A 7,417-nucleotide genomic window follows, 5' to 3' on the forward strand; every position below is an offset into this window, starting at 1 on the left:
GGGCATTTTCTTAACTAGTGCCTGATGGGAAAGAGCCCAGCCCATTGTGGGTGGAGCCATCCAGGCTGGTGGTCCCGGGTTCTATAAGAAAGTGGACTGAGCAAGCCATGAAAGCAAAGTCCGTAAGCAGCACCCGTCCATGGCCTCTGCATCAGTTCCTGCCTTCAGGTTCCTTCATGACTTTGAGTTCCTGTCCTGACTTCCCTTGATGTTATAGACTATGACGTGGAAATACAGGGCAAATGAACCCTTTCCTCCAAACTCGCTTTGGACATGGTGTTCCGTCACAGCGGTAGAAGTCCTGACTAGGACACTGGCTCTCAGAAGCACCTGAGAACAGTTACACAAAGCCACCAGCATGGGAAGAATTGTCTGGGCCTCTGCAAACTATTTTCTTTTTGCTAACTTCAAATGTCTTTGGAGCCAGGGAAGTGACTCAGTGGGTAAAATCACTTGCTGCATAAACATGACGATCTGAGTTCAATTCCTAAATCCTACACACACACACACACACACACACACACACACACACACACACATAAACACATACACACATACACACATACACAAACACACACACACACACGAAAGAAAATACAGTTTTAAAAAATGTCTTTTTTCCCCCCCAGTGCTGAAGATTAAACCCAGGACCTCATAAAATTAATTAAGCAGGAGTTTCTCCAACATGTCCGTTGTAGTCTGATGTTTGAAGATACTGCTCAGTGCATTTCGTTTTTCTTTCCAGAAGACAATGATATGCCCTTGGGTTTATAGCACAACATGCTGGTCAGCCCCTACTTCTAGCCATGAGCGATGACATGGGTGGAGGCTAGTGTGGGCTACAACAGGTTAGGAAGCACGGAGAAGGAAAACAACTTGCTTAAGACCGAGAAGCAAGCCGGGGGTGGGGGGTGGGGAGCTTTTGAAACATAAACTCAGCATTTTCCCAACTGCACTGTCTGGAATATTCCTTGAAGTCAGCACCAGTCAACAGCAGAAGGTACTCTAAAGACCAGGGGCTTCTAGGATGTCAGTCTGTCATTTCAGACCTAGATGAGTAGATTGCTTTGTGTGAGGTCGACCTCAGCTACTGGCACTGAGTGGAACGGTAGCCACCTGACCGTTGGTAGGCAAGGCAAGACGATGCCCACACCCTCTGATCCACACAGTGGGGGCTACACAGACCCCTCCTAAGGCTTAAAATTGATGCATACAGAGGTGAGCAGGGACCCATCTTGTGCCTCTCTGGTTGGCAGAGACCAGTCCTATCTTAATCTTTTCCAGACAGATCTCTTCTTGCTCCTGTTGGGAACCCGGAGGCAAGAAGTGAGATGTGGTGCAGTTTCTGCGTCAGGTTGTTTTCACTTTTCTGTATCGAGTTCTACACAGTTCTGTATCGGAAGGGGACTACATTCAGAAATGTCCAGCATCAATCCTGCACACTGATGGCTGGAGTAAAGGGTGACAACAGCTGGCGACGGAGTGGGGGAGGGGTGTCTGTGTGTCTGGGTCAGGGGCAGTGGGACTTTGACACTCACTTTAGTGCTCTCTTGAGGCTCCCTCAGCTTGAATTGCCAAGTTCCCCCAGCTCTCAAAAAGTCCGAGAGTTGTCACCTGTGGGACAATCTCTTAGTGCCAGCAATGACTTGGCTCATCTCTGGGAACAGACAGAGGATGACCCAGAGCCCTACCGAAGCTGTGTGGCGTCTACAGGCCGGGGCAACCTGCGTGCGTGCGTGCGTGCGTGCGTGCGTGGTCCATTCTTTGCCTCAGTTCTGGTGTCCACAGCATCATTAATCTATGGAGATCACAGAGCTCCAGAGTGGGAGGGAATTTTTAAAATTAGAGTTTAAAGTTTTGTTATACTCCTTATATACGGTCATTTTCCACACAAGCCATTTTACACATAATGTACCCTGAGCACATTGCCTGCCCCACACACCCTGCTACCCCTTTCTCAGCCCACTCCCCAGTTCCCCCAGTTCCACAAGGGAGTTATGGTCCTATTTTCATATCCTCTGCACATGTGCGGTTTTATTGGTGTATAAATCTAGGATGCACAAATGAAAGAAAACATTGTTTCCTGAGACTGACAATTTGATTAGTATGATTTCCAGTTGCAGCCATTTTCCCACAGATGACATAACTTCACCCTTTATGGCTGAAAAAAATTCCAGTGCATATATGTGTGCATGTGCGTGAAGTGGGAATTTAATGGTTCTTTGGAGAGTCACTTGTGTTAGATGGTGTTTTGCTGGGGCAAACACATGAAGGAGTGTTTTCCTGAAGTAGACACCGGTGAAAGACTAAGGCAGACTCATGAAGGAATGTTTTGCTGAAGCAGACACAGGAGAGAGGATGTTCTGCTAAAGCCAACACGATGACACATGATGACAGCTTCTTTGCTATCAACACTCATGGATTGGTCCACCTTACATTGTGTAGTTGAGTGATATTTGTCGGGACTCCTTGGACTTGGCCTGACTGGATGCACGTGCTGAGGCAAGGCACGTGGATGACACGTGATGTTTGGAGGGTATAAATAGGACTCCACGGAGTAACAGAGACAGAGCTTGGCTTGCTGGTACAGCTAGCTGTGCAGTGCTTGTGATCTTCCCTTCCCTGTGAGAGGCACAGCCGAGAACGTCTCTTGGTGCTCCTCCTGGTCCCTCCTGCTGACTTGAACCTATGCTGAGGCCTGGCGGTCTCTGCTCGGTCATGTCACCATTGCTGATTCATGTTTGCTAACTCAACTCTACAGAACTGAACTGCTGCTGTATCCATAAAGCGTTTGCAAGTGGATGGAGCTGCCGTTGCCTGCTGACCTGTGAACTGAACTGCTGAGTTCCAGACAAAGCTGGGAGTTGCTCCAAAGAACCTTTCTAAACAGGCCCCCTCGCTCTCCCCCTGTATTCTTTCTTTTCCACGACTTCTAGTAGGTGGTGGGCTACCAGGGAGGTTAAAGCCTTTAAGAACCATGATTAAAAATAGGATTTGAAAGAAAGTTATACGTGTGTGTGCGTGCATGTGTGTGAGTGTGTATGTGTGTGTGTTTATATGTATGCACACATATATATAGGGTCCTAAGATGCACAGGGCAATAGATGCTTTTGAGACAACATCACTGAATAGAGGGTATTACTATACTTGGTTCATTATCATCGTTAATTTCTTAATGTGCATATTTAGAAGTTAGATTGTCATAGTTATATGTATAGGAAAAAGTATATTTTCTATTAGGTTTGGTTCTGCCTGTGGTTTCAGGCATCTCCTGAAAATCTTGGGATGCCCTCCCCATGCAGAGAAGATCCTGAACCCAGCTCCCTTTATTCTGATGTTCACAGTTGTGTGAAACTAATTTAAGGAAGACTTTTGGGGTCTTGGTGAAGTGGGAATCAGGGGGTCTTGGGTCCCAAGGTTGTTTCACTTGGCGTGTGATTCCAGGACAAGTATCTTCCTCTCCTCTCTGAGCACCAGTTTCCTCCTCTAGTGGCTGGGGTTGGAGGTGTGGTCTCCAGGAGGCGTGGTCTATGATAGGAAGTGGGGCTGACCTTAGCGAGAACTATTACAGATGTACTTAGGTCTAGCCTTCAGTGGTACAAGGGGTAAAGGCCACCAGAGGAGATTCCAGGGTGAGATGAGAGAGAGGCTGGGCCATTCCTGTTGGCTAGGCCAGCGCAAAACTACTGCTTTGTTTGACTTGGCCCCTTGAGCCTTGTTTAGTCTGCAGAGCCGAGTTTATCCTGCTGCCTTTGTCACAGGCCATTAGTGCCCTCGTAATCCCTAGGGGCTTATAGCTGACTGCTTTCCCTAAGAATTCAGGAAGGGTGGCAGAGGACTCTGTTCTTAGGAGCCAGCAGGGCAGCTTGGCTGAGAACCCCTGGCCGGTAATTCCAGCTGCGGGACTCTCGGCTTATCCACTCCTTCTTGAAGGCGTCGGCCTAACTGCAGTGCGCAGAGAGGGCTGCCTCAGATGTTGTCAAAGGCACTGGAATTGTCTGATGATGGAAGTAGCTTTCTGCCCGCCCCTCCCCTCTCGGGCCTCCTCGGCCCCTCTGTCATCCCTCCCTCAATCTGTAAGCAATTTGTAGCGTCTGCTAGGTGTTCACTGATCCTTTCCCTGCCCTGAGCCTGGGGCCAATCCCTCTCGCCTTTAACTTGCTGCTTGTAAACTGGGGCTAATGATAGCTAGTAACTCTCCAAGCTGCTCTGAGGATTAACTAATCGGTGGTTATTAAGCAAAGGAGGAGCACACACTCTCTTCCCGCTGAAGACGGTTTTCTGTTGCTGCTGCACCATTTCAGAGCATAGATCTGAATTCCAGCATCCCATTGCACAGACAGAGAAACAGGTAAAGGAGGGGAAAGAGGGAGAGGAAGCAGAGAGGATATTGCTTTAACCAGGTGTGGGGGACAGGGCTGGCTTCCTGGTTGACCTGGGCATGGTCTCTGTCGGCCTGCTTCCTAACAACTTGTCTGTCTGTTAACAGAATGATGGCCTCCCTCAAAGGTTGCAGTGGATGCTGGCCCAGTGTAGGCATTAGGGGAACAGTTACTAAGTCTCCACCCCTCCCCTCTACTCCCCCTCCCCTCCCCTTTGCTTCTCTCCCCTCCTCCCCCCCTTTTTTTTTAAATAATGATAGCAATGTGTACCTGTATTGTCCAGTCAATAACCAGCATCCAAGTGTGGTTACAGAGCCCCTGAACCGCAGCCAGTGGGCTGAAGGACCTGAACTTTAATTTTATTTATTTAAATAGCCCTGTGGCTGCAGGCTTCCACAGTGGGGTCTCTGGGCTGTGGAGAAGTCTACAGGAATACATCCTGCCTCACCAGTATTTGCCTTCCTAGGAAGCGGCTGTGGCTTACTCATCCTGTGCTGGACACTACAGAGGTCACCAAGAGAAAGACACACAGTCTTCAGTTCCACAGAACTCATACCTTGCTGATGAGAGACAAAGTGGGCAGGGATGACGGCCCCAGGGAGGAGCCTTACAACCCTGTAGCTGGGTGGAGCAAAACAGGAAGCTATCCATTCAGCTGGGGTTCCTGAGCCTGTGCTATGGGGAGAGACAAGGGGGAGGGGCAGGAAAAGCCTTTCTGAGGAGGGACCATCATGGACAATGACCTGATGACACAGAAGAATGTGGACTGTCCAGAGTGCACCAGGAAGGGGGATGTGGGGACGCGTGCCTGCGATTCTAAAGGCTGGGATGCTGAAGCAGATTGCTGTGTTTGAAACCAGCCTGGGCTACAGTGAGTTCTAGCCCAACCTGGGCTATAGAGTGAGACCCTGTCAGAAAAACAAAACAAACAAAACAAAACAAAACATCATGCATGGTGGTGCTTGCCTCCGGAGGTGGAGGCAGGAAGATGAGGGGTTCAAGATCATCTTTGGCTACAAAGAGAGTTTGAGGGCAACCTGTACAATACAAGACACCTCTTAAAATAACAATAATGATAATAATGTAAAATAAAAATAATAGCCTTCATACAAAGGACACAAATTGGATTGTGACTGGATTCCCTGGTCCATGGAACATAACTGAATTGGCATCGTAGACATCAAATCACCACCCAGGGTCTTCCCTGCCCGCCACATACTGCCTGCCCCAGGGGTTCCCTCCCCCCCAATCATAGAAGAAGATGCTACAGCCCGTTACTCACGTACCTTTCATGATGCTAAAGCAAGAACAGTGCAATGGTGCTGACAAGCATAGCTGCCCACTGGCCTGCCCCCTTGAATTACATTTGTGTTAGCCTTTGTTTGCTGTTCTTTAGAAGAAAATTGGTTAGGCATTTTCTCTCCACAAGTTGGAAGCTCAGGTGGTTGGAGTCTTACCCTAAGTGCACCTCTTCTTGGCTTCTGCTCCAAATCCTAAATTTATTGGTGTTGTTTTTCCTCTTTAAACTGTAAATATATATACAATGTGTACATATACAGTACATATACACACACATGTAATTTAAATTTTTTTTATCTACTTGCTCTTTTTCATTGTAAACCTACAATGAGTGGTTAATAATAACCGTGCAGGTTTTGTGAGGAGACAGAGAGCGAAAGGTGTCTCGGCCTAGACCCACAGTAAGAGAGGCAGTCTCTTCTCTCTCTCCTTGCTCTTGTGAGATTTTTTTGATCTTCAGCTACATTTTCAGCTTTGTGAGAAACCTCATTGTCAGAGGAGATGGCTAGCAATGTTACCAACAAGACAGATCCTCGATCCATGAATTCCCGTGTATTCATTGGGAATCTCAACACTCTGGTGGTCACGAAGTCCGATGTGGAGGTCATCTTTTCAAAGTGTAGCACAATTGTGGGTTGCTCTGTGCATAAAGACTTTGCCTTTGTCCGGTACGCTAATGAAAGAAATGCCCGGGCTGCTGTAGCTGGAGAGGATGGCAGAAGGATCACTGGCCAGGTTTTAGATATTAACCTGGCTGCAGAGCCAAAAGTGAATGGAGGAAAAGCAGGTGTGAAACGATCTGCAGCAGAGATGTACAGGTCAGTCCCAGAATGCCCTTCTCTGTCCCCTCTGCTCAGGTCCTCATTTGACTTGAACCATGACCTTCAACGGGATTATTATGACAGGATGTACAGTTACCCAGCCTGTGTTCCTCCTCCTCCTCCTCTTCTTCCTCCTATTGCTCCAGCTGTGGTGTCTTCCAAACACCAGCATGTTTTGGGGAACACCTCATGAAGGAGCAAAAGTGGATTCAATTCAAAGAGTGGACAACTGGGATCTTCTTCCAAGTCTGGAGAGTTGAAAGGTGATGACTTCAGGCCATTAAAAAGGAGCTGACTCAGATAAAACAAAAAGTGGATTCTCTTCTGGAAAAAAAAATGAAAAAGAACAAAGCAAGCAAGCAGTAGAGATGAAGACTGAAAAGTCTGAAGAAGAGCAGAGCAGCGCCTCTGGGATGAAAGATGAGACTGATGTGCAGATGGAGTCTGAGGTAGGTGCAGGTGACTCTGCTGAGGAGGGTGACCTGCTGGATGATGACGATAATGAAGATGGGGGGGGGTGGCCAGCTAGAGTTGAAGGATGGTGAAAAAGAGCCTGAGGAAGGAGAAGATGACAGAGACAGCGCCGATGGGGAGGATGGCTCTTATGGACATAGGGGAGATTAGAAGTCTTATCCCATTAGTCATTTTCCTAGGCGCTTGTGAGGGATGAAAGTAACAGCAGGTCACCTCCCCTGGAATCTTCCGCACATTCTCACTGTTGTCCCTCCTCATCCCTCCTGTGTTCATCACTTCATGATTGCCCTGCGCCTAGTTACAGTTCCACTTCCTTTGATGCTCCTTAGCAATTTCGTTAAGTCTTTCTTACCCTGTAAGTTTTGCTTTGATTTTGATACCTCTTTGACTTAACAATAAAAAGTTGTATGGTTTTTATATATATAAAAAAATAACCATGCA

The 7,417-nt window shown here is 47.7% G+C and overlaps 1 pseudogene; it reads left to right on the top strand.

The window, feature by feature from the left end:
• Window positions 1–6,086: 6,086 nt before the first annotated feature.
• On the top strand, window positions 6,087–7,126 carry LOC110293301 (heterogeneous nuclear ribonucleoprotein C pseudogene; annotated as a pseudogene).
• The last annotated feature ends 291 nt before the right edge of the window (window positions 7,127–7,417 follow it).

The sequence above is a fragment of the Mus caroli genome, unplaced genomic scaffold, assembly GCF_978045245.1.
Source record: "Mus caroli unplaced genomic scaffold, Mus_caroli_1 scaffold_6, whole genome shotgun sequence".
In the NCBI taxonomy this organism is placed as follows: domain Eukaryota; kingdom Metazoa; phylum Chordata; class Mammalia; order Rodentia; family Muridae; genus Mus; species Mus caroli.